The following is a 25,949-nucleotide window of genomic DNA, read 5'->3' on the forward strand; positions in this document are numbered from 1 at the left end:
TTTTTATATTGTTTCACCCTTTTCTGCATAGATATATTGTATTTATATTGTTTCACCTTTTTCTGCATATATATTAAAATGTGTTATGTTAAACATTATATTACATTTATATTATGTCAATAATTTTATTTCGATGTATAAATAAAAGTTACATGCCGTGTATTATTCGTTTCACCTTTTTCTTCAGTAAAAAAAATATCAATTAAATATCTGTTGTTGTTGTTGTTGTTGATGATGATGATGATGATGACGATGATGGATAGATGCAGAAAACACCAAACACAGCAGCAGTAGACTACAGTGTGAAATAGATGTGAAGTACCAACGCGGCGCCAACAGAGCCAGTGGCAACTGGACGTAACTCCAAAGACAGTGACCACATTATTGAACATACCCACATGTCCAAAAGGCCTATATAACTTGTCAACGCATAAAATCAAGTCAAGTCAAGTCAAGTCACCTTTATTTATATAGCGCTTTTTACAATACAGATTGTATCAAAGCAGTGTCACGGAACACACACTGGAGGCAGAAAATCCAAAAGCAGTAGTTTAATAAAAAAGGGCAATCCAAACTCTTAGTCATCCAGGCAGGGGTCAAAAGTCCAATAAGGCAATCCAAAACATAAAATACAAACGAGAACCAGTATGATACAAATAACGGAAGTGTGGGGACATAATACAAGGACTCCGTGACACATACTGAAACAGACAGGGTTATATACACAGGGAATCGACAATGATAATGGGGAATTGGCTGAGTGCAATGATCAGTGATAAGAAACAGCTGAGTGCAATGATGAGACAAGGATCGTGGGAAATGTAGTTCATAAGTGAAGGACACCGTGGGAAAGGAGGACATCTAGTGGACATCAGGGGAACACAAACCCAACACTGTGACATAACCCCCCCTCTACGGAGCGGCTACCAGACGCTCCATGACAACAACAAGAAACACAGAAAACACAACACAATATAATACAAGAGGTTCAGGAGGGAGGTGGAACGGTGGAGGATCAGGGGGAGGGAAGGTGGGCCAGGTCCATGAAGGGAGACAGGAACAAGGAGTGAGGGTTTAACCGGGGACCGGGGCAAAACAAAAAATCTATCGGGCATCCAGGGGTAAACACAAAGTCTATCGGGATGCCAGGGCGAAACGCACAGTTCATCGGGAGGCCAGGGCGAGACGCAAAGTCCATCGGGCGGCCAGGGCGAGACGTAAAGTCCATCGGGCGGCCAGGGCGAAGAAGACCTCTCGGGCGGCCAGGGCGGCAAAGACCCCTCGGGCGGCCAGGGCGGCCCCTCGGGCGGCCAGGGCGGCGAAGACCCCTCGGGCGGCCAGGGCGGCGAAGACCCCTCGGGCGGCCAGGGCGGCGAAGACCCCTCGGGCGGCCAGGGCGGCGAAGACCCCTCGGGCGGCCAGGGCGGCCCCTCGGGCGGCCAGGGCGGCGAAGACCCCTCGGGCGGCCAGGGCGGCGAAGACCCCTCGGGCGGCCAGGGCGGCGAAGACCCCTCGGGCGGCCAGGGCGGCGAAGACCCCTCGGGCGGCCAGGGCGGCGAAGACCCCTCGGGCGGCCAGGGCGGCGAAGACCCCTCGGGCGGCCAGGGCGGCGAAGACCCCTCGGGCGGCCAGGGCGGCGAAGACCCCTCGGGCGGCCAGGGCGGCGAAGACCCCTCGGGCGGCCAGGGCGGAGCAGACACCGGCTCAGGAACAGCAGACACCGGCTCAGGAACAGCAGACACCGGCTCAGGAACAGCAGACACCGGCTCAGGAACAGCAGACACCGGCTCAGGAACAGCAGACACCGGCTCAGGAACAGCAGACACCGGCTCAGGAACAGCAGACACCGGCTCAGGAACAGCAGACACCGGCTCAGGAACAGCAGACACCGGCTCAGGAACAGCAGACACCGGCTCAGGAACAGCAGACACCGGCTCAGGAACAGCAGACACCGGCTCAGGAACAGCAGACACCGGCTCAGGAACAGCAGACACCGGCTCAGGAACAGCAGACACCGGCTCAGGAACAGCAGACACCGGCTCAGGAACAGCAGACACCGGCTCAGGAACAGCAGACACCGGCTCAGGAACAGCAGACACCGGCTCAGGAACAGCAGACACCGGCTCAGGAACAGCAGACACCGGCTCAGGAACAGCAGACACCGGCTCAGGAACAGCAGACACCGGCTCAGGAACAGCAGACACCGGCTCAGGAACAGCAGACACCGGCTCAGGAACAGCAGACACCGGCTCAGGAACAGCAGACACCGGCTCAGGAACAGCAGACACCGGCTCAGGAACAGCAGACACCGGCTCAGGAACAGCAGACACCGGCTCAGGAACAGCAGACACCGGCTCAGGAACAGCAGACACCGGCTCAGGAACAGCAGACACCGGCTCAGGAACAGCAGACACCGGCTCAGGAACAGCAGACACCGGCTCAGGAACAGCAGACACCGGCTCAGGAACAGCAGACACCGGCTCAGGAACAGCCACAAGAACTGTAATAGTCACAAAAACAGACACTGGCTCTGGAACAGACACTGGCTCTGGAACAGACACTGGCTCTGGAACAGACACTGGCTCTGGAACAGACACTGGCTCTGGAACAGACACTGGCTCTGGAACAGACACTGGCTCTGGAACAGACACTGGCTCTGGAACAGACACTGGCTCTGGAACAGACACTGGCTCTGGAACAGACACTGGCTCTGGAACAGACACTGGCTCTGGAACAGACACTGGCTCTGGAACAGACACTGGCTCTGGAACAGACACTGGCTCTGGAACAGACACTGGCTCTGGAACAGACACTGGCTCTGGAACAGACACTGGCTCTGGAACAGACACTGGCTCTGGAACAGACACTGGCTCTGGAACAGACACTGGCTCTGGAACAGACACTGGCTCTGGAACAGACACTGGCTCTGGAACAGACACTGGCTCTGGAACAGGCATTGGCTCAGCCTCCGGCTCTGGAACAGGCATTGGCTCAGCCTCCGGCTCTGGAACAGGCATTGGCTCAGCCTTCGGCTCTGGAACAGGCATTGGCTCAGTCTCCGGCTCTGGAACAGGCATAGGCTCTGGAACAGGCATTGGCTCTGCCTCCGGCTCTGGAACAGGCATAGGCTCTGGAACAAGCATTGGCTCTGCCTCCGGATCTGGAACGGGCAATGGCTCTGCCTCCAGCTCTGGAACAGCAGACACTAGCTCCGGCTCTGGAACAGCAGACATGGGCATGTCCAGGATCCGAACCAGACGCTCCAGATAGTCCAGATCCAAGAAGGCAGACGGCACTGGCTCTGCCTCCGGCGCTGGAACGGATACTGGCTCTGCCTCCGGCTCTGGAACAGGCATTGGCTCTGCCTCCGGCTCTGGAACCGGCAATGGCTCTGCCTCCGGCTCTGGAACCGGCAATGGCTCTGCCTCCGGCTCTGGAATGGGCACTGGCTCTGCCTCCGGCTCTGGAACGGCCATTGGCTCTGCCTCCGGCTCCGGCTCTGGAACAGCAGACACTGGTTCCGGCTCTGGAACAGCAGACACGGGCATGTCCAGGATCCGAGCCAGACGCTCCAGATAGTCCCGGCCCAGGAAGGCGGACGGAACGTGAACAGTCTCTCGCTGGGCAGACGTGACGTGAACAGTCTCTCGCTGGGCAGACGTGACGTGAACAGTCTCTCGCTGGGCAGACGTGACGTGAACAGTCTCTCGCTGGGCAGACGTGACGTGAACAGTCTCTCGCTGGGCAGACGTGACGTGAACAGTCTCTCGCTGGGCAGACGTGACGTGAACAGTCTCTCGCTGGGCAGACGTGACGTGAACAGTCTCTCGCTGGGCAGACGTGACGTGAACAGTCTCTCGCTGGGCAGACGGAACGTGAACAGTCTCTCGCTGGGCAGACGGAACGTGAAGATTCTCTGACTGGGCAGACGGGACGTGAACAGTCTCTGACTGGGTAGACGGGACGTGAACAGTCTCTGACTGGGCAGACGGGACGTGAACAGGCTCTCGACCACCTCCTCCACTGCGACCTCCACGGGTTCCACGAAACTTAACTAATCGGGTCCCCTTAAAAAACTCCCTTCTCTCCCGCTCGGTGGCTGGGGAAGAGATATTGAGAAACATACCGCTGGATCTTGTGTGACGGAGTCCTTCTGTCACGGAACACACACTGGAGGCAGAAAATCCAAAAGCAGTAGTTTAATAAAAAAGGGCAATCCAAACTCTTAGTCATCCAGGCAGGGGTCAAAAGTCCAATAAGGCAATCCAAAACATAAAATACAAACGAGAACCAGTATGATACAAATAACGGAAGTGTGGGGACATAATACAAGGACTCCGTGACACATACTGAAACAGACAGGGTTATATACACAGGGAATCGACAATGATAATGGGGAATTGGCTGAGTGCAATGATCAGTGATAAGAAACAGCTGAGTGCAATGATGAGACAAGGATCGTGGGAAATGTAGTTCATAAGTGAAGGACACCGTGGGAAAGGAGGACATCTAGTGGACATCAGGGGAACACAAACCCAACACTGTGACAAGCAGCTTCACAGTGATAACATGAAAATAATATAACAGAGTTTGTTTCTAAAAGAAAAATTGAGTCAACGTCCACCTTAAGTAAGGCAGATCAATAATATTATTGAATATTAAATGTCCCCAACTAAGCAAGCCAAAAGCCAAGGCAACAGTGGCAAGGAACCAAAAATCCATCAGGTGACAGAATGGAGAAAAAAACCTTGGGAGAAACCAGACTCAGTCGGAGGGCCAGTTCTCTTCTGGCCAACGAAGGAACAGTGCATGATTTATGATTCGGGCAGCATTACAAGTCAGATTGGATCAGAACATTTAGAATATTTATCCATTTCCATATTTTGGAAGTCCAAGTATTCACGCCGGTGTTGAGACGAGTTGTTGAGGATCAGTGCCGTCCACCATAGAAGGTCCATATCGCCGGTGTTGAGTCGTCTCTTCACAGGCTTTGTGATTGGCGTATCTGAAGTCTCTGTGAAAGGCTGGATACAAACTGGAGCTGACGAACGCCGTTTTTCTCGGGACTCGCGTCCCGAAATAACAGCAGAAAAGCAAAAAGGGAAAATAATTAGCGTAGCTGCTGTTCATAATGATTTCCATAACACGGGCGTAAATGATAAAAAACATGAAGACAGTGATTCTTGCGTCCCAGAGTCACCCCCCTCCGTCCCCTACTCAACTCAGCCCTGCTTACTGACCTCTACATCCCTCCTGCTGCTGAGACCCAACCACAATCTCTCCGCAACCCAACCATAAGCGCCGACCCGTTTGACTAAGGCTGTCGAGCCCCACTGTCGTCGTTAAAGCAGGTTCAGTGGCAACGGTTCCGTATGGCATACCAACTACCGCAAAACACAATATCTACCCAACCACCCGTCATTCACGCAATATACACAGGAACGTAATGACTGTAAATACTATGCAACCTATACAAATAACCTACAGACTCTTCAAGTTTTATAATATTAAATGCATTTGATCTGATTCAGCAGTGGTATAAAAGGTAAGCATTATGTAAATGCTTGGCTAAAGAGATGCGTCTTTAATCTAGTTTTAAACTGGGACAGCGAGTCAGAGCCTTGAACAATATCAGGAAGGCTATTCCAGAGTTTTGGAGCTAAATGTGAGAACGCCCTTCCTCCTTTAGTGGACTTAGATATCCTAGGAATGACCAGAAGCCTCGAATTTAGTGATCTTAAAGAACGCGATGGATTGTAGGGCGATAGAAGGTCCATTAAATACACAGGAGCTAAACCATTTAGGGCTTTATAGGTCAGTAATAGTACTTTGTAATTGATACGGAACTTGATAGGTAACCAGTGTAGAGATGATAAAATTGGTGTTATATGATCATATTTTCTTGACCTAGTAAGAACTCTAGCAGCTGCATTTTGCACTAACTGTAGCTTGTTTATTGAGGATGCAGGACAGCCAGCTAATATAGCATTACAATAATCTAGTCTCGAGGTCATGAATGCATGAACTAACTTTTCTGCATCAGAAACAGATAGCATGTTACGTAGCTTTGTAATGTTTCTAAGGTGGAAAAAGGCTGTTCTTGTAACATATGAAATATGATTTTCGAAAGACAAGTTGCGGTCTAGTATAACACCCAGGTCTTTTACTGTAGTGGATAAAGTAACTGGACATCCTTCTATATTAAAGTTGTATTGTAAGTGAGTTTGTGGGTAGTTTTTTGGACCAATAAGTAATACCTCCGTTTTATCTGAATTTAGTAGCAGGAAATTACGCGTCATCCAGCATTTTATATCTTTGAGACACTCTGTCAAATTTGATAAGTTAGTGTTTTCATCTGGCCGTGATGAAATATATAATTGAGTGTCATCAGCATAACAGTGGAAATTAATTCCATGTTTTCTTATAATATTACCAAGTGGGAGCATATATATTGAGAATAGCAGAGGGCCTAACACCGATCCTTGCGGCACTCCATAGTCTACTGACGTTATCTTTGATTTTTCCCCATTTAAACAGACAAAATGATAACGGTCTGATAAGTACGATCTAAACCAGCTTAATGCCTGTCCCTGAACACCAGTGTAGTTTTGTAGTCGATCCAGGAGTATTTTATGATCGATAGTGTCGAACGCAGCGCTTAGATCGAGTAGAACTAGTATTGAGATACAGCCTTGGTCAGAAGTTAAAAGTAAATCATTTGTAATTTTAACTAGCGCAGTTTCTGTGCTATGATGCGGTCTGAATCCTGACTGGAATTTTTCATATATCTCATTTTCTTGCAAGAAAGAGCACAATTGAGCGGACACAATTTTTTCTAGTATTTTAGACATAAATGGAAGATTTGAAATGGGTCTGTAATTTGCTAAGTTATTTGGGTCTAATTGCGGTTTCTTAATGAGAGGTTTTATTACTGCCAGCTTGAATATTCTTGGAACATGACCTAAAAATAAAGACGAGTTAATAATATTGAGAAGAGGCTCTTCGACTACAGGTAACACTTCTTTCAGTAGTTTAGTGGGTATTGGATCTAATAAACATGTTGTTGGTTTCGATGCAATGATAAGTTTATTTAGCTGTTCCTGTCCTATAGTTGTAAAGCGATGTAGTTGTTCCAGAGGGGCGATAATTGAGGCTGAATCATAAGACACCATAAAAGAGTGTACATTTACAATTGTGTTACGGATGCTTTCTATTTTCTCATTAAAGTAGTTCATAAAATCATTACTACTATACTGTAACGGAATATTTTGCTCTGGTGATGTCTGTATATTTGTTAGTCTAGCCACGGTGTTAAATAAAAACCTTGGATTATTTTTGGTTATTTTCTATTAGTTTGTGGAGATGCTCAGCCCTGGCTGCTTTTAGAGCCTTTTTATAACGTGACATACTGTCTTTCCACGCGAATCTAAAGACCTCTAAATTAGTTTGTTTCCATTTACGCTCTAAGTTACGAGTTTCTCTCTTGATAACATGCGTAGCACTGTTGTACCAAGGTGCTTTAGTTTTCTCTCTAACCTTTTTTAATCTAATTGGTCCAACAATATCTAATGTACTAGAGAAAATGGTGCTCAAACTGCTAGTCATTTCCTCTAGTTCATCTGTTTGTTTGGGTTCACTGAGCAGCTGAGATAGATCAGGTAAGCTATTTGAGAATTTATCTATAGTGGTTGGAACGATTGTTCTGCCTGGTCGATAACGTGGCGCAACATGACAAATTTCAGCAGTACGTATTATACAAGTTACCATGTGATGATCAGTGAGATCGTCACTTTGCGGTATAATATCTATATCAGTTGGATTGGTTCCATATGATATAATTAAGTCTCGTGTATGATTTAGACGATGAGTGGGACCACTGACGTTTTGCTTGACCCCAAAAGAGTTTAATAAATCTGTAAACGCAGTCCCTAACGCATCATTTGTGTTATCTACGTGTATGTTAAAATCTCCAACAATTATTGCTTTATCGGTATTGACCAATAGATCTGAGAGAAACTCTGCAAACTATTTTAGGAAATCAGCATAGGGCCCTGGAGGTCTATATACAGTAGCCAAGGCTAGAGATAATAGGGATTTCTTTCTTACATCTAAGAGCGTAATATTTAGTACAAGTACTTCAAACGAATTAAACCTGTGACCTGTTTCCTGAATAACATTAAGAATATCTCTATAGATTGTTGCAACACCGCCGCCACGACCGATCAGACGGGGCTCATGCTTATAACAGTATCCTGGTGGAGTGGACTCATTTAGACCGAAATAATCATTTGGTTTAAGCCAGGTTTCAGTAAGGCAAAGTACATCGAAGCTATTATCTGTGACCATTTCATTTACAATAACCGCCTTAGGTGTGAGCGATCTAATGTTTAGAAGACCTAGTTTTAGAAATTGTTTTTGTTGACTGATATTTAGACTTTCAGGTTTAATTACAATAAGATTTTTCCTAGATCCTACAGTAGATTTATTATATGGCCTCACTAAACGAGGAATAGACACAGTTTCTATATAATGTTCTACACTACTTATTTCAATTAATTTGGCACAGCAAAGACTGTGATTTGGACTTTGATTTTCTAGTCATATGGTGTGTAACGTCTTGGAGATGTTGTCCGACAGAACAGCCGCTCCGATTCTGCTGGGGTGCAGGCCATCAGCACGGTAGAGCCTAGGTCGCTCCCAGAACAGATTCCAATTATTTACAAAGAGCAGTTTCTGTTCATTACACCATGACATTAACCATTCATTTAGTGCAAATAATCTACTGAACCTTTCCTGTCCTTGTCGGTACGTGGGAAGCGGTCCAGACACGATGATCGTTGCCTCAGGCGCTGTGCTGCGTACCGTCTCGATCAGGCTCTTGTAGTCCTTCTTCAGAACCTCCGTCTGCCGCAGCCTGATGTCATTCACTCCTGTATGCAGCACAACAGCTCCGACGCGCTCGTCACCGTTCAGGATCTCGGGAACCTGTGCGGCGACATCAAGAACACGAGCACCAGGAAAGCAGTGAGTGCGCACCGTACCCTTACCTGAGGTAGCGCGGATATGACGGACCATGGAACTGCCGATGATCACGGCGTCGTCGCGTTCCGACTCGCGAAGGGGGTGAAGCGGTTCCGGGTGGAGATCTCGAAGACCGGGAGGGGCGGTGAGGTTCTTGCTCTGGTCCTGGCTCGTGTCTTTCGCTGTGGGATCACCCAGGGTCCATGGTGTTGTGTCGGTGCCGGAGTGAATGATGCCAGAGATGATCGCGTCCTCCTGGGCAGAGAAACGCACGGAGTAGACGAAGTCGGAGTCAAAAAGTTACTAACCACTGACTTATGAGCATCGGCGCGTGACGTTTCAAGCGCTGATCGACGATCCCGCAGCTCGGCTTGTTTCTCCAGCAGACCACGGATTTGTTTCTCCACCGATTCCAGCTCCAATCGTACCGAAATCAGCTTGAATGTGTCCTCACCTGCACTCAGAGGTAACGTTAGACACACATCCGATATGTTCGCCATTATAACAGATGAACAGTAAATTAGTAGTGATACTATCAATATCACTACTAATTTAGGAGTGAAATGCTGGATATAACCTGTATCCTCCAGTGAAACGGGTGTAAAATAAGACGGTCGGTAGGCGCGAGGCCACGCGTGAAATGCTAGCGGACTAAAGGCTAGTAGCCGAGATTCGCAAAGTTGGATCTAAGTAGCGATATCAAAGTAATCCGATTGTTTTTTATAAGGAATAGTAGCGAGGATAAGTTCCCATGATATAAAAATAGAAAGTGCTTGTTTATAAATGAGTTGAAAAGAAGAAAAGCAAGGATTAATGAATCAATTCGACGGAGCTCCAAACACAAACACAAACCGCACGCGCATGCGCAGAACAGCACAAATGCATGACAATGTGTTATACAGGTGTTAATGTGTTATACAGGTGTAAATGGGACAGACAATGTTTTCTTTTCTTTTTCTTAAGCCATATGATAGGCAGCAGACACACACAGTATAGGCCCGTATAACTTGTCAGTGCAAAGAATCAGAATAGTACAAAGGCATGGCAATGTTGTACAGGTGTGAATGGGATACACAATGTTTTTTTTTTGCTGTAGAAAAGTTGTGGCAGGTGTGGACCGGTGTTTGTAGGAAGCCTCCACACCGCGGCATGGTTTAATTATTGTTTTTGCCACAACGCACCTGACGCGAACCGCCGCATCAGGTGCCAGATGTCCAGCCGGACCACCAGCTTGTCCCACTTCCCGAACATGTCAGCTGTCTTGGATCCCCCGTGGGACGAACAACAGTCCCGGTCGACGTAGAGGAGCTGAGGCGGCTCCACCCCAGCGTCCCGATACCGCCGCATTAACCCCGCAGCCATGGGCAACAGGCCGGCACCCTCGGCGTCCGTGAGCACGGACATGAGCACCTGTCCGTGCTCGTTGCCGACATTCGTTGCCCACGCTGCGGTCTGGGCGGCAGCACCGGCGAGCTTCCGGGTCACCTGTTTGAAAGAATAAAGCATCTCAGTAAGGCTGCACGCACATAGCCAGAGCGTGATACTCCGCACCACATTTATATACATATATATTTATAAATACATATCACCACATTTACCTTCTTGGTCGAATCCATCTTCAAAACCGTTCCAAAGACGGAGGTGACCCGGGCCTTCACGTCCTCCAGGCGGGAGAGGATGTCGTGGCAGTACACCATTAACAGCCACGCGTACTGGGGCACGGGTGGCGGTTTTGGTGGTGGGGTGCACATGCGCACGACACCTCGCGACGTGAAGGGCTCCATGACGCTGAGGTAGTGTATGGACCGCCGCATCCAGGCCTCTGTGTGTGCCTCACAGAGTTTTTTGTACAGCTGCGTGGCGCTGTTCCCCCGAGTACGCTCACGCAGCTGAATGATTACCCGCCGGTCGCAGGCAAGCCTACAGAGAGGAGCATATCATGTGTTACAGAAGAGCCACACACAGACACACTGTGACAGTGTTCAGACAGGTACTTACTTGTAGGTGAGGATTGCCGGCAAGAGGGCGCCACACACAGACACACTGTGACAGTGTTCAGACAGCTACTTACTTGTAGGTGAGGATTGCCGGGAAGAGGGCGCCACAAACAGACATACTGTGACAGTGTTCAGACAGCTATCTACTTGTAGGTGAGGATTGCCGGGAAGAGGGCGCGATGCCCCTCTCCCAGCTGACCCACGACCTTCTGCGACCAGGCAGCTACCTTCCTCTTACACCGACGGCACTCCAGGTACTCGGTGGCCATCAAGTACCAGCCGTCGATGTCCAGGACCCTCCGGATGGTCCTGTAGAGCCCACACTTGGTGAGGGCCCTATTACAGCATGTCGGCCGGACGCCCCACAGACGCAGGGGCGTCCAGAGGAACAGCCGACACGCGAAGAAGGCAGCTAGTGAGGCGGGTGGCTGAGTGTAACTCGGCCGGGGCTGAGGGGGGTCCCACCACAGCTTGAGGTCTGTGGTGAGTTTGGTCCTCCCCTCGCTGTCTGTCTTGAACAGCTCCCGGCCGATCCACTCCTGCTCTTCCACGGTGAGAGCTGTCCGCCAGCTCTTAGACAACCGGGACTGTGAGGGAAAAAAACAACACAAACAAACACACTGTAAGGAGGCTGAGAGGAGGTGCTACATGCAGTTTGACAGTCAACTTCACTGAGTTGTGCCGTCCATGAGTACGGCCACGGTGTGTGAGTGTGTGTGTGTTTGTGTGTCTGTGTTTGTACCTCAGCCGAAGCAAGAGTGGGCGTTGCGGGCTGCTCCACTTTCCTCTCCTTCCTCTTCCTCTTCGCCGGCGCTGGTGCCAGGGTGGCCTCCCCAGATGGCGTCTCCTCCACGGAGACGCGACGGGGCTCCTCCCTGGTCAACGCCGGAGCCCGAGCCGGAACCGCGAGCGTAGGTGGAGCAGCCGCAACTCGAGGTGGTGGCGGTGGGGGAGGGATGGAGGACAATGCCGGAGGAGGTGGAGATGGAGGCCTTACCACCAGCGGGAGAGTCTGAAGGACCTGTACGTGAGCTTCAGACACATTCACACACAACAAAATGGCATCAGCACAATGATAGTCATGGGGCAACACACAGGCAGGCAAGACTAAGTGAGTCTGAGTGTTAATGACGTGCAGCATGCCAGTGATTAGATGACGTGCAGAATGCAAGTAATTAGATGACGTACAGCATGCCAGTGATAGGGCAGATGGTTTAGTGCTACAAGGTGAATGTCAAGAGATGCAGCAGGGCCAAGGGAAGTAGACATGTGAAGGTGGTTAAGCAAATCTACATTGCCACTACGTTCTACACATCTACCACCGAGAAAGACGGCTACATTACCTGCCAAACCTACCTTTGGTCTTCAAGCATCAGTTGTAGAGACCAGTAAATGAAACCATTACAGTTAATACAAAAATACCGCCAGAAGAATATATATTGAGGGGCAAATGTTACAGTGCGACACGTCCAGTGTGGTGCCAGTTACCCGTTTCTAAGTCAGTGGCCATCTGGACCAGTTCCTCGTCCGTCACCTCTGTGGGGGGGGGGGGGGGGTTGGGGGGGGGGGGGGGGGCGGAACAGAGGGGCGCTGGTCTCTGACGGATGTAGACACCGCTGTGGGGTGGGAGGGGAATGGTTAGTCAATCCTGTACACTGAACCTCTGTTGTGTTAAAGAGAAAGAAAGAGATCTACCTGGAACTGCAGGCCGTGCTGGTGTGGTCATCAGCTTCCTGACCTTGGCCTGCAGCTCACCTGGGGCCATTGGACGCCTTCCCAGTAGGGCCGAGAACATGGGAGCGATCGGCTTGCGAGGCGGCAGCGTGGTGGAGGCAGCGGCCTTGCTGGGGCCACTGCTGGTGGTGGTGGGGTTGCTGCTGCTGCTGCTGGTGGGAGGTGGGGGGGTAGCAGTCACCTCTGCCGACCGCTCCATGTCTCGGTCCAGGATGTACTTCCTGGCGGCGTCCATCGAGGTCCCAGGCTGTGGTGTCTTCCGCCGTAGCCACTTGACAAAGCTGCAAGACAGTGATCAAAGATTAACAAGCATATCAACAAGGCACAGCACCCTGTCAACAGTCCACTGCCCTTCACCACAACAGGACTTACGTCTGGTGCTTCTTCTCCTTGGAGTCGTACAGGTCCTTCAGAGTGGCCTCCTTGTAGTCCCCAAAGCCAACAAGCGCCTCGCCCTCACACCCGGGCTGAGTGGCGCGAGCCCGGGCCTCCTCGTGCACCCGGTGGTATCTCAGCTGCTCAGCAAAAGCAGGGTGGGCGCACGAGTACCGGGCGAGGGCGTCCTTGTTGGCCATAAGGGGGCTGTCGGAGGCACTTTTCTCCCGCTCCCGCTGGTGGCTGGCAACCCTAACTGCGTGGTGTAGCCCACGTCGTTCTCCAGGAGCCAACGGAATGTTTGACCCTGGTACTTGCCAAACTGGATGCTGTGGCAGCCCAGCACCAGCATGTGGTCACCAGGGTCACCGCCCTTGGAGACGACGTGGGCTTGGGCCTCGTTCTCCACCTCCTCCGGCTTCTTGGCGGCGATGAAGGCCGCCGCCTCATCAGAGGCCCGCAGGACAAGCTGCTGCGAGGCCGTCAACTTTAAATTAGCAAAAACCATCTCTACAATGACACAGCACAGCATTAAGGGAGAATTACAGGTTAAACTACATGTTAATTGCCATATTAACAGGAATATCACACATAAGATTAATGATATACTAGTACTAGACATTCACTATTGAAATATTAACGTTAACAAATTGACATAACTTAACACAACAGGTAAATAATGACCCCAGGGTCAGCCCCCTATGCACTGACAGCCATTAAACAAACAGGCTTATTGTTAATGCATAAAACATACACTTAAACTTTATATTTTGATTTCACGTGGTGATATTATAATCTTAAGGGTCTAAAGATACTAACTGTATTGTCTTTTCATCATTTAATTTTGTTTTCAGAGATCGTCACATGTTGTCCCGTTAATATCCAATGCAATGGATTACATTACATTACATGCTAGCGATCTCTCAAAATGTATTTAATCTTTGATCAGACTACCTGGTTATCTTCATTAGACCATGTAGATGTAGTTACTACAGTTTGGAGTCGAAATTCAAAGTGTAAATATGGTTTAAATGTGTTAACCGGACGCCTGACGTACGTTAACATATCTTTAAATAACGTTATCAAATCCAGCGATTGACAGCATAATACATCGACAAATTCCATGTCAGTACATTGTAAAAGTACTCTGGGAAGACAATGTTATGTCAGTACATTCGTAACATTCTATTTATTTTTGTTTTACTCACTGACTCACTCGTTGACTCGTTGTCAGTTGCTATGGTGGTTGCTATGACAAACGCTTGATTATACTAACCGCTGATTGGCCCAAAACGCTCGACAAACGCTTGAGTATACTAACCGTTGATTGGCCCAAAACGCTCGACAAACGCTCGACAATACGAGCTGCTGATTGGCCCAAAACAGAAAACGCTCGACAAACGCTCGACAATACGAGCTGCTGATTGGCCCAAAACCGAAAACGCTCGACAAACGCTCGACAATCCGAGCTGCTGATTGGCCGGCATCCAGAGAACATTGCTGGGCACAGAGCGCAAGGATGACACGCAAATCCGTGAAGCGCTCCATATTTTTGCAGCTGTGATCAAAGCCTGCTTCACTGGACTTGATTCATCCCCTCCTGCCACTCTTTTTTTCATTCTTGTTCTCTTATGTCAAGAACTGGTGCATCTCCAATGTTTATAGCGCACTCTCAGTTTTCCTGCCAACTCTTTTTTTTAATGCTTGTACTCTGGGGCCATCGACGAGTGTGTCCACTCCCTTTCTTCAGCAGATGTCGTTGAGGAACAGGGTTTGACCACAAAGGCAATATCTCCAACCATATACACGCACCATATTCTCTCTGAAGCAAGATTCTTCCGAAATAAATAGGAGCGTTTCGTTTTCAGTCTTTTCTCTAAGGGTTCGAACCTGAGAGCTTGTGCTTTCAAAGAAGGTCCCAGTTTCAATTCACTCGAACATCCAGAGCACATCAAGAGCACGCGCCGTGCACAAAAAGACAAGTCTGAAGGACGGGGTGAGGAGAGGTGGTGACATGGAGCTCAATTTCAATGGCACCCAGAAAATCTTGCCATGACCCGGATTCGAACCAGGGTTGCTGCGGTCACAAAGCAGAGTACTAACCACTATACGATCACGGCGAGCTACCGGTCTACCCGACGTGTCCCTGAATACAAAGGGGCCTTGTCATCTTTAGCTTGCAGACAAAACTGTTTCTTACCAACATAACTCTTTTCAAGGGTAATCCTGTAACAGTGACTTTTTTTCCTTTTATAAAGTTTAAGCTAGGCCTCCAGAAGGTTACAAACTAAAGCAGGCGCATGCTGTCAACGTAGTCGGCAGGATTCGAACCTGCGCGGGGAGACTCCAATGGATTTCTAGTCCATCGCCTTAACCACTCGGCCACGACTACAAGCTGGCTGAAAGGGGCACGTCGTTTGTGGATTTGTACCTTGCAGCGTCGCTGCCCGAGGCCAGTGTAGATCAGCAAGAACTCAACAACAAAATGTACCGCTCCACAAAAAGAGGCTCGTTCGCCCGAACAGGGACTTGAACCCTGGACCCTCAGATTAAAAGTCTGATGCTCTACCGACTGAGCTATCCGGGCTCTTGCTCGAGAAGCGTCTGGCTGCGTGGGAACGCACAGCAAAATGAATCGTATTGGCGCAGAAAAAAGAGTGTCCTCCAATGCATTGCGTTTCCTTCTTCGAAGATTCAGAATGGCCGTCAAAACGTCTGCTATGTCAAAATATATTTGCAAATTAGTGGGAATGCAGCCTATTAGACTGATTATAATAGTAATTAAAGGAAAATAATGCTAGGAAAAAGAACAAAAACTCACTGCTACTTGTCTGGAAAGCCTCTTCACACGCTTCAATGCTGTTGACTTGCGCGCTCTTATCGTTATTGTAAACTTGTGTCAAAGGCGCAGTTGTTTGTAGCAAATAGCAAGCCAGCGGCACTCTAGGTAACAGCCAGCGAGTGTACTGACACCTAGCGATTAGAAAATATACAGGCACCATATTCTCTCTGAAGCAAGATTCTTCCGAAATAAATAGGAGCGTTTCGTTTTCAGTCTTTTCTCTAAGGGTTCGAACCTGAGAGCTCGTGCTTTCAAAGAAGGTCCCAGTTTCAATTCACTCAAACATCCAGAGCACATCAAGGGCACGCGCCGTGCACAAAAAGAGAAGTCTGAAGGACGGGGTGAGGAGAGGTGGTGACATGGAGCTCAATTTCAATGGCACCCAGAAAATCTTGCCGTGACCCGGATTCGAACCGGGGTTGCTGCGGCCACAACGCAGAGTACTAACCACTATACGATCACGGCGAGCTACAGGTCTAGCCGACGTGTCCCTGAATACAAAGGGGCCTTGTCATCTTTAGCTTGCAGACAAAACGGTTTCTTACCAACATAACCCTTTTCGGTCCCACTTTATATTAAGTGGCCCTAATACCTGTGAACCTACATGGTAACTACATGTGTACATAGTATGTAACTACAGCGTAAGTACACACTGGTACATAGTATCTACAGCTGTAATATTTGTGTACCTACACATATGTAACAACTCACGGAATGGTATGCGTAAGTACAAATGTGTAACAGTACATTGGTAACAACACTTTTTTCACTTCAGTAAGCACACGTGTAACAGGAATTATGTAACTACATTTTGTAACAACAATATGTATTTAATCAAGTTGTTCAAATTCCACATGGAATCCAATACTGCAGTTACAGTTTGGAATACACTGAAACTATATGTATACCAGGATGATTCCTATGTTTATACCATGTATTTATGACTGGCAGGACTAATGTTGAATTACAGTGTACTTACATGGTAACTCCTCACCTCAGCAACGGTAAACAATATAAAGTCTAAAAAGGTCATCCTTACTGTATTATTTAAAACACTGTATTAACAGTGTACTTACATGGTAACTCCTCAGGAACTGTCCACTTAATGTAAAGTGTAAAACGGTCGGTCCTTACTGTATAATAAAACCCAAACTTCTGTGCAACACTGTATTTACAGTGTACTTACATGGTAACTCCTCAGGAACTGTCCACTTAATGTAAAGTGTAAAACGGTCGGTCCTTACTGTATAATAAAACCCAAACTCCTGTGCAACACTGTATTTACAGTGTACTTACATGGTAACTCCTCAGGAACTGTCTACTTAATATAAAGTGTAAAACGGTAATAACCTACTGTGTAATATGCAAAACCCAAACTACTGTAAAACACTGTATTAACAGTGTACTTACATGGTAACTCCTCAGGAACTGTCTACTTAATATAAAGTGTAAAACGGTCATAACCTACTGTGTAATATGCAAAACCCAAACTACTGTAAAACACTGTATTTACAGTGTACTTACATGGTAACTCCTCAGGAACTGTCTACTTAATATAAAGTGTAAAACAGTCATAACCTACTGTGTAATATGCAAAACCCAAACTTCTGTGCAACACTGTATTTACATTGTACTTACATGGTAACTCCTCAGGAATTGTCTACTTAATATAAAGTGTAAAACGGTCATAACCTACTGTTTAATATGCAAAACCCAAACTACTGTGCAACACTGTATTTACAGTGTACTTACATGGTAACTCCTCAGGAACTGTCTACTTAATATAAAGTGTAAAACGGTCGGTCCTTACTGTATAATAAAACCCAAACTTCTGTGCAACACTGTATTTACACTGTACTTACATGGTAACTCCTCAGGAACTGTCTATTTAATGTAAAGTGTAAAACGGTCGGTCCTTACTGTATAATAAAACCCAAACTTCTGTGCAACACTGTATTTACAGTGTACTTACATGGTAACTCCTCAGGAACTGTCCACTTAATGTAAAGTGTAAAACGGTCGGTCCTTACTGGGTAATATGTAAAACCCAAACTTCTGTGCAACACTGTATTTACAGTGTACTTACATGGTAACTCCTTAGGAACTGTCCACTTAATATAAAGTGTAAAACGGTCATAACCTACTGTTTAATATGCAAAACCCAAACTTCTGTGCAACACTGTATTTACAGTGTACTTACATGGTAACTCCTCAGGAACTGTCCACTTAATATAAAGTGTAAAACGGTCGGTCCTTACTGTGTAATATGCAAACCCCAAACTACTGTAAAACACTGTATTTACAGAGTACTTACATGGTAACTCCTCAGAAACTTAATATAAAGTGTGAAATACTTGATACCAACCACAATTTACTGTATATGTACATTTATGTATATGTATATTAACATTATAATATTAACCCAAACCTCATTTCTAAATACTCAATTTAATGTGGCATTTAAAATATAGCAAGCAATCGCAGTTACACTGTGTATACTACAAAAGAACAGAATACTGTAATTTACTGTAAAGGCAAATTGTCACCAGAATGTCACATCAAAAAATTGAAAATTAAAGGGAAAAAATAAAGGAAATAAATGGTAAATCTTTAAAAGTGCTATGCAGTAATATCTCAGAATCTATCAAAGCATAACTATCACATTCATACAGTATTTCAGAGTTTATTATCCACTATGTAACCTTGTTTTGCAAATACTCCTAAGATACAAGGCAGAAATGGTTTGCATGGCACAGACAAATTTATGAATCTGAAAAAAGGTCACAGCAAAGTAAAAAAAATAAAAAAATCTAGAAAATAAAAAAAAAATCATGCATTTTCAGCTGATATAACTTTAATTAAATCTAAACCTGTATGCTTTTCTAATATCATGGATCAACTGTGCCAAAGCACCTTTCCTATTTCTTCTTCCCAGCCAGTAGTGCCACTGGATGAATTTCAAGTGTTCTTTTAATAGTTTTTTAGTTTTGTTACCCCTGAATCTTGATACCTGTGCCTTGATGGCTAGCCAGGCCCGTTCAATATGTTGTGTGTGGCAGCCAGTTTGGGGATCAACGAAATTTTTACTGTGGTTTACAGTTAGGTGTTTGTATCCTTGTGGTTGTAGCGCATTCAGATATGCCCTCCAATTGTCACTGTAAACAGCTGACCCCCTTCTGATGTGCCTTTTGATGATGGGCATCAATGTGGTCCTGGAACGATCCTTTACCATCTTTAAGACTGGTAGGCGGCGAGCTCCTTTAACCTCCATCATCCCAAACACCCAGCCTTTTTTTCTCTGCCAAGTAGTACGACAGCGGCCACGATTAAACTGAAAATTCATAAACACAAGAAACATAACAAATGTTAACAGCAGTTAAACCTGGATTGTGTTTGATAAAACATACACTTGGATTCTGATCTCCCCATGACCATTTGGGGGTCATTCAAGCCATTCCTCAGCACACATGAATATAGATGGCGATATCACTTCTTTATAGCAGAAATAAACTGCTGCAGAAAAAATTAGGCGCCATGCAAAATGTTATGCATTACTTATCACAAATGTATTGGAGTAAAAATTACATTTACTTGTTAAAAAATGTAGTCAAATAGAGAGTAAAAGTTGCTAATATTTGATACTCAGTACAACTAAAAATTATACTTAAGTAAAGAAACTAATTACATTTACTCAGATACTTTACACCTCTGAGGAGAACTTATTGTTCAGCTATTGGCAAATCATTCAATCATTTTGTATTTCTCATGTCAGATGTACCTTTCTCTTGTGAGCGAACTTAGACTCATCTATGGCCACAAACTTCTGTCTTGACTTCCCACCAACTCTAAGACCTGTTTTTCTTTTCAGTTTACTCAATGCATTAATGCAAACCTGTAAAAAATATGTGGATATTAGTACAAACAAAATTAATTACAGTTAAATTAGCTGAGCAATGTAGTACTGAAGAGTCATTAAATTTAAGCTATACCTTCCTGAGCAATTTGTTCATTCTGGACAATGTTGTTGATGTTTTGGCAACACAGTCTTCCATCAAATCAATTTGTCTTAGATGTAGACCCTGTGAAAACCTTTTAAGAAAATAATTTTAATTAATTATAAACAATAACCAAAATGTAATGAAGTACAAAAAAGATGATTAGAAATAAATAGTAATTTAAATTTATGGATTTTTGAAAATTACCTTTCATGTAGTGTGTAACATAGCTACAAGTGAATGGAGTAATTACTTAATTACTTAGTAGTAGACGTTGTAATAAAATGTAACAAAATGTAATTAACATGTAACTAAGTTATGGAACAGCCTGTACTTACAGATTGTAATTACGCAAATGTAATAGGCAGCTACTGTTACACATATGTAATAAGTCGGTTACATGCGTGTTACAGACTTGGTACAGTGTAATTATATAAGAAAGTACTTAGTACTACACAATGTAACACAGTACTTAGGCTACTACGGTCGGGAAAAGCCTGCAGTTACACATGGTAATTTTGTACGTTCTGTAGCATTACACATATCATGTAACATAAAATAAAGTGTATCAAGATTAAGTGGACTTCATGTAAATCTACATACATTATCCATCTTAATTAACCCACTAGTTTACAGCTTAAATACATGCAGTAGCTTCTTAATTACATTAAAATTACAGAATGTTACACAGGTATAAGCTACGTAAAATAAAGTGTATCAAGATTGTACTTAAGTGTACTTTGTGTATACATACCTTATCCATCTGTGCCTTAGTTTGATTTAAACACACTAGTTCACAGCTTCACATGCAGTACCTTCCTAATTACATTGCAATTACATAATATTACACATGGATAAGCTACGTAAAATAAAGTCTATCAAGACTGTACTTAAGTGTACTTCATGTGTATCTATAAACCTTATCCATCTCGGCTTATTACATGTAGCTGCCTATTACATGTGCGTAATTACAATCTGTAAGTACAGGCTGTTCCATTACTTAGTTACATGTTAATTACACTTTGTTACATGTTATTACAACGTCTACTAAGTTACTAAGTAATTAAGTAATTACCCTATAACACTGTAAAATAAAGTGTTACCGAAAACTCAAACCAGCAACTGATTTCTGTGGACACTGGACAGCGTTGAGAAGGCGGCGCTGTGCTCTATTAATCTAGTATTAACAATTAATTATGCATAATTACATGCAACTAACCAACCAAACCCTAATCCTACCCTAACTCTATAGTAAGTGCATGCACTTAATTAATATTACTCAGTACTTACATATATAATTGCACTGTAACAATGACACCGTAAAATAAAGTTTAACCAGTGCCTGGCTACTATACGTTACCTGTAGATGTACTCCATCCACTTAACCAGAGGAACCCTCGAGTTATTAAACAGTGATCCATTTCGAATGGAGAGTGTTATTCTGCGATGCGTGTTTCTTCGACATGTCCTAAGAAAACAGTGCAAAATATTAGTAAATCTAAGAAGCAAGTTGTCTAAAATTATGTTAACGTTTACTAGACTATCCAAATAACAAATTAAACTGGGTGCCTACAGTCACATACCATATAAAACCATCACGTCCATTGTGTGTTGTAATTCGCATGTTTTTTCCACAGCGGCGACAACTTGGTGCCTTGCACAGCAAGCCTTTCTTCTGTAGCCATTTGATTATTTTTTTCTATGTTTTCCACTACTGCATAGACGTATTAACTTATTTAATTGCCTTGAACACATAGCCATCTAGATAGATTTATTTACTGTCCGATTTGAAATTTTTGGCGCCGTGCTGGTAAATGGCTGCCTACGTGAAACGTGACAGTTGTCTGTCCCATGACGTAAGATAGTTTTGATTGGTCTGTTGCATTCTGAACCGCCAACTTGATCCCTATCAGGACTCAGGAGGATTATTTCGACAGCAAACAGTTAACGTTAGCCTCCCCATTTGTATTGAAATCCTCTTTCTTACCTAACGTTACATCCACACGATAGTATACATCCACACGACAGTATGCCACGAAGGAAAGGGGTTTCCCTGAAGAGGAAATAAATGAATAATCATCATTAAAATTTCAAGAGCAATAATCAACCATAATGATTTTGTCTTAATATTGCAGCTTTACCTCTATATTGACTTATATAATATAATGACTGAATTTTTTTTTACAGGCTAGGCCTATGTATCTTATGCAATGTAAATGTACATGAGCATCATTAAACAGTATGTGTAAATAAACATAAATGCCATGTCAGATGCAGCTTATGTTCCACCTTTGCAGTTTAAAAATAGTTTTAGTTGATGGTGTCAGTAACAGTTTGTAGAATTGTGATTGAATAAAGTAATTGGTTAAATTTAAGTATTTGAAAAACGCAGATACACAGGTATTAATAAGGTAAAACTGCCCTCTATACAGTGCTTGTCAAATTTATTACGCCTCCGGCACCTGTCAAAATAAAGAGAATGTATTTTTTGAGTCTGACAAAAAATGGTTTAAAACTAAAAATATTATTGTAATTTATTATGCAAATAACTAAGTGGAACAAATATTTTTTTAATCACATAAAATAACCAAAAATCTTCATGTTTTGTATGGCCTACTCCGGTCTTGATAACAGTTTGCATTCTTCCTGGCATTTTTATGTACTTTTCCACAGCCTCTGTTGTTATTGACTTCCAAATAGTTTCTAGTTGTTCCCAAAGACTTGCTTTTCATATAACATTTTGTGCGGTCTTTGAATCCACTAAATCCCAAATTTGTTTGTAAAATTAAATTATTATATTTAAGCTTTAGAAACACTACTGTGTCCTGGTGTGGATTAAGGAAACTTAAAAATATATATTAAAAATATATATCGCCAACACTGTTAGTTTAGGGCAGCTATGGTGCAAACCTTACATTACACACACACACACACACATATATATAGATATAAATTTGATTATCATTGACTATAGTTTTGGAACACAGAGCCATGTTAGGCTAAGCCTTTTCACGTTAAGTGTTGACAAATGTACCTGATGCAACATTGCATCAGTTTTGCTACATTTTGTCAGACGGTAACATTATCCTTTTATGTTTTTACAAGATGATCCGGCCCAGCAAATAGATGAAGAACACCAAGGTATAGAAGACGGTGACAATGACTTTTCTATTGTTGAAGCGGCATCTCCAGAAGCAGGTGAGTTTGTATTTACTTAATGGGGAACTAAACAGGGCTGTGTTTCCCAAAAGCATTGTAAGCCTAAGTTGATCATAGAGACCATTGGTGGCGATTGTTCTACGATCAACTTAGGCTTACGATGCTTTTGTGAAACGCAGCCCAGGTTGTATGCATTTTGAATTTGAGACCAGCTGCTCTAGCTGAGGTCTTGTCCACTTTTTCTGTCACCAATGTATGACAAGTAGTTCTGTCAACGTTAACACAAACTCATGCGATTTAATTTTTGTCCAGCTTTAACACAATTAACGCAGTATCCGTTATTTCTGTCATCCTTTAATGTTATACGATCACGCTCTTATTCACGCAAATGGTTTTAACCATTCATGCGCGACAAGACAAAAAAGAACATCCTGACACACACACAACACTCAGAAAGACTTGCGCGCCAGTATCGCACTTGAACGAACAATAACACACACATTTATGCCAAAATGTTTGTTTTGTCGAGGAACAGTCTTAAATGAGTTAAATAAAATCTAAAGAGTAAAGAGTACAGTAGTGTGAGAATGAGGTGCGTGAGATCCTGTCAGCAGATGCAGGTCTTAGTGACAGCAGCCTATTTTTCTCTCTGTCAGTAAAGTTAACCGAAGAACAAAGGGAACAGGGAAAATTAGTAATTTCTCTTGACTAAATAACGCTTGTAGCGTAATAAGGATTCATCTATTTTTCATTTAAGTAGTACTGTGTTTTTATAACCTTATTTAATTATTGTATATGATAGACAGGAAAGGTACAGGTAAATATGACATTTATGATGTTTTTAAGTGAGAATTATTTTAATTTCACTTAAATTAAAAATTATAGTTTTTGAAGCCTGACAAATGTTTAAAATTTGGACAAAAAGTTTTCATCAAAACATCAGTATATATTACTAATATCAGTGCTACTGGCCTTCATATATGAAAACTGTGATACATACAACTGATTTTCTATTAGTTGTTCATAAAAAAAAAAATCTGTTGTTGATATTACATTGTTTTTAAAGGAGGACATGAGGAGTCTTCCTCCTTGGAGGAAAAAGACAAGCTCATGGTCATGGCCCAGGCAATAAAGGCACTTGAAGACGAACGAGATTTTCTCCGTCAAACTGTCCTAAAACTCTCAAGTAAGAAACATATATCTGTTTTGCTCTATTGACTGTTTTATTAAATAATTTAGTAATTACTGATAGTGATTTTTTTTAACTTCCACATCAATCATGAAATGCTGATTACTTATCTAAGCATGTTTGACTTTTTTGTCTAACTAAATGTGTTATTGTGTTCTTAGACAGAGGGGCAAAAAAGAAAGTTAAGAAAGTCTTGGACTCAAGCACTGAATGCAGCACCAGTGACACTGATGAGGAGTCCCTGAGTTCTTGCTCCTCTTCAGAGTCATCTGATAGCAACATTCCTCGGAAGAGGAAAAGAGGTCATAAAAAGAAGACCAAGAGTGCTAACAGGTCAAATAAGAAACACAGCTCACGTGGTAAGCGCACGTTCTGTTTTTGGATCTCATCTTTCTGTTGATGTGTATTTACTCCATATAACACCTTGCACATATTGGTTATCAGTCTCCCTGACTACAATTGGTACTGATATCGTCCCTGAAAAAATCAGTTGACCCCTAGTTTTGATGTATTTCCAATATTGTTAGAACATTAACATATTTAGAAAATGTCTGAGAAATGCGAACATGATTTGTATGATAGGAAACTAATTGTAAAAAATGCTATCAGTTAGGGCTGGGTGATATGGCCAAAAATAAAATCAAGATCATTTTTTTTGTATCAGTTGATATCGATAATTATCATGATAAATGTCAAATCTTTATTTATTTCAAGTTTAAAGGCAGATTTTTGCACCTAAGTGAAAGTTGTAGAAACCAGTGTGTTAACTGTGGTTTTAAACTACTCTTTATTGTCAGAACATATCATGACAAACAACTGGTGAACATTTCACAAATCTGAGGTAAAACACTCAAACATTTGTCATTTTTTCCTTAACAAAATAAATATCTTTATTGGACAATTAATTTCTTAGTTTCTGCATGTGCTAATTTTTATTTTGTAAAATGTAATATTCTGACTGTTTGAGTTTTATTAAACATAACCGTTGGTCATCCAATATCATGCATTTAGATCATGATAACAACAGATGAAACCCTTTAGCACCTCACTATCATGGCAAAATGTAACTTTATGGTTTCTATGTTTGTATGAAAAGAAGTAGCCTAAATACATTATTAAATACTGTAATTATATTCCATTAGTCATTTTATACATTGTCTACATTAATAATATAATACAATTCAATATGTATATCCCACATTTCATGGTGCTAATATTTTCATGGTGTTAATATTACTAGGCTAACGTTACAGTAAATCCATGGTAAATGATGGGAATTTGTAGACGGAAAAGCCTTCTGACTGTATCGTTGCGCACAGTGTTTCTCCTGTTTGTCAGCGCTGTTTCATCTGCCTTTAAACTGGTTTAAATCACGGAGACGTGTGTTCTTCGCTGAACTCAAGCACTTCTCACTGGATCTCGTGACCGAGACCGATCAGAGTAAACGCCTCAGCTCTGGTGAGCTCGCGCGCGCTGCCGTTTGGACTTTGAGCCAAACTGATTAATGGTCCGTGTGGGGCGCAGTTCAAATGAGTTTCGTTCCGCTTTTGGCGCATAAACATTATCAAACATTTATCGACCTCTTGATATCGTTTTATCGAGAATAATTATATCGCGATAATTATCGTTATCGTTTT

The 25,949-nt window shown here is 43.8% G+C and overlaps 1 long non-coding RNA gene, 3 other non-coding genes and 1 pseudogene across 4 annotated transcripts in view; 1 reads left to right on the forward strand and 4 right to left on the reverse strand.

Annotated features, from left to right (window-relative positions):
- The window catches only part of LOC143719415 (uncharacterized), a 694,388-nt gene that overhangs the window by 256,091 nt on the left and 412,348 nt on the right, over positions 1-25,949 (forward strand). The gene's annotated exons all lie outside the window — the stretch shown is intronic.
- trnas-aga (transfer RNA serine (anticodon AGA)) lies at positions 15,438-15,519 on the reverse strand. Its single transcript has one exon. It is a non-coding gene; the product is annotated as a tRNA-Ser (tRNA).
- Positions 15,642-15,714, reverse strand: trnak-uuu (transfer RNA lysine (anticodon UUU)). Its single transcript has one exon. It is a non-coding gene; the product is annotated as a tRNA-Lys (tRNA).
- trnah-gug (transfer RNA histidin (anticodon GUG)) lies at positions 16,363-16,434 on the reverse strand. The gene has a single exon. It is a non-coding gene; the product is annotated as a tRNA-His (tRNA).
- On the reverse strand, positions 18,824-21,725 carry LOC143719429 (uncharacterized; annotated as a pseudogene).

Source organism: Siphateles boraxobius, unplaced genomic scaffold (genome assembly GCF_051911475.1).
Source record: "Siphateles boraxobius isolate OS27281-9 unplaced genomic scaffold, OSU_SipBor_1 63, whole genome shotgun sequence".
In the NCBI taxonomy this organism is placed as follows: domain Eukaryota; kingdom Metazoa; phylum Chordata; class Actinopteri; order Cypriniformes; family Leuciscidae; genus Siphateles; species Siphateles boraxobius.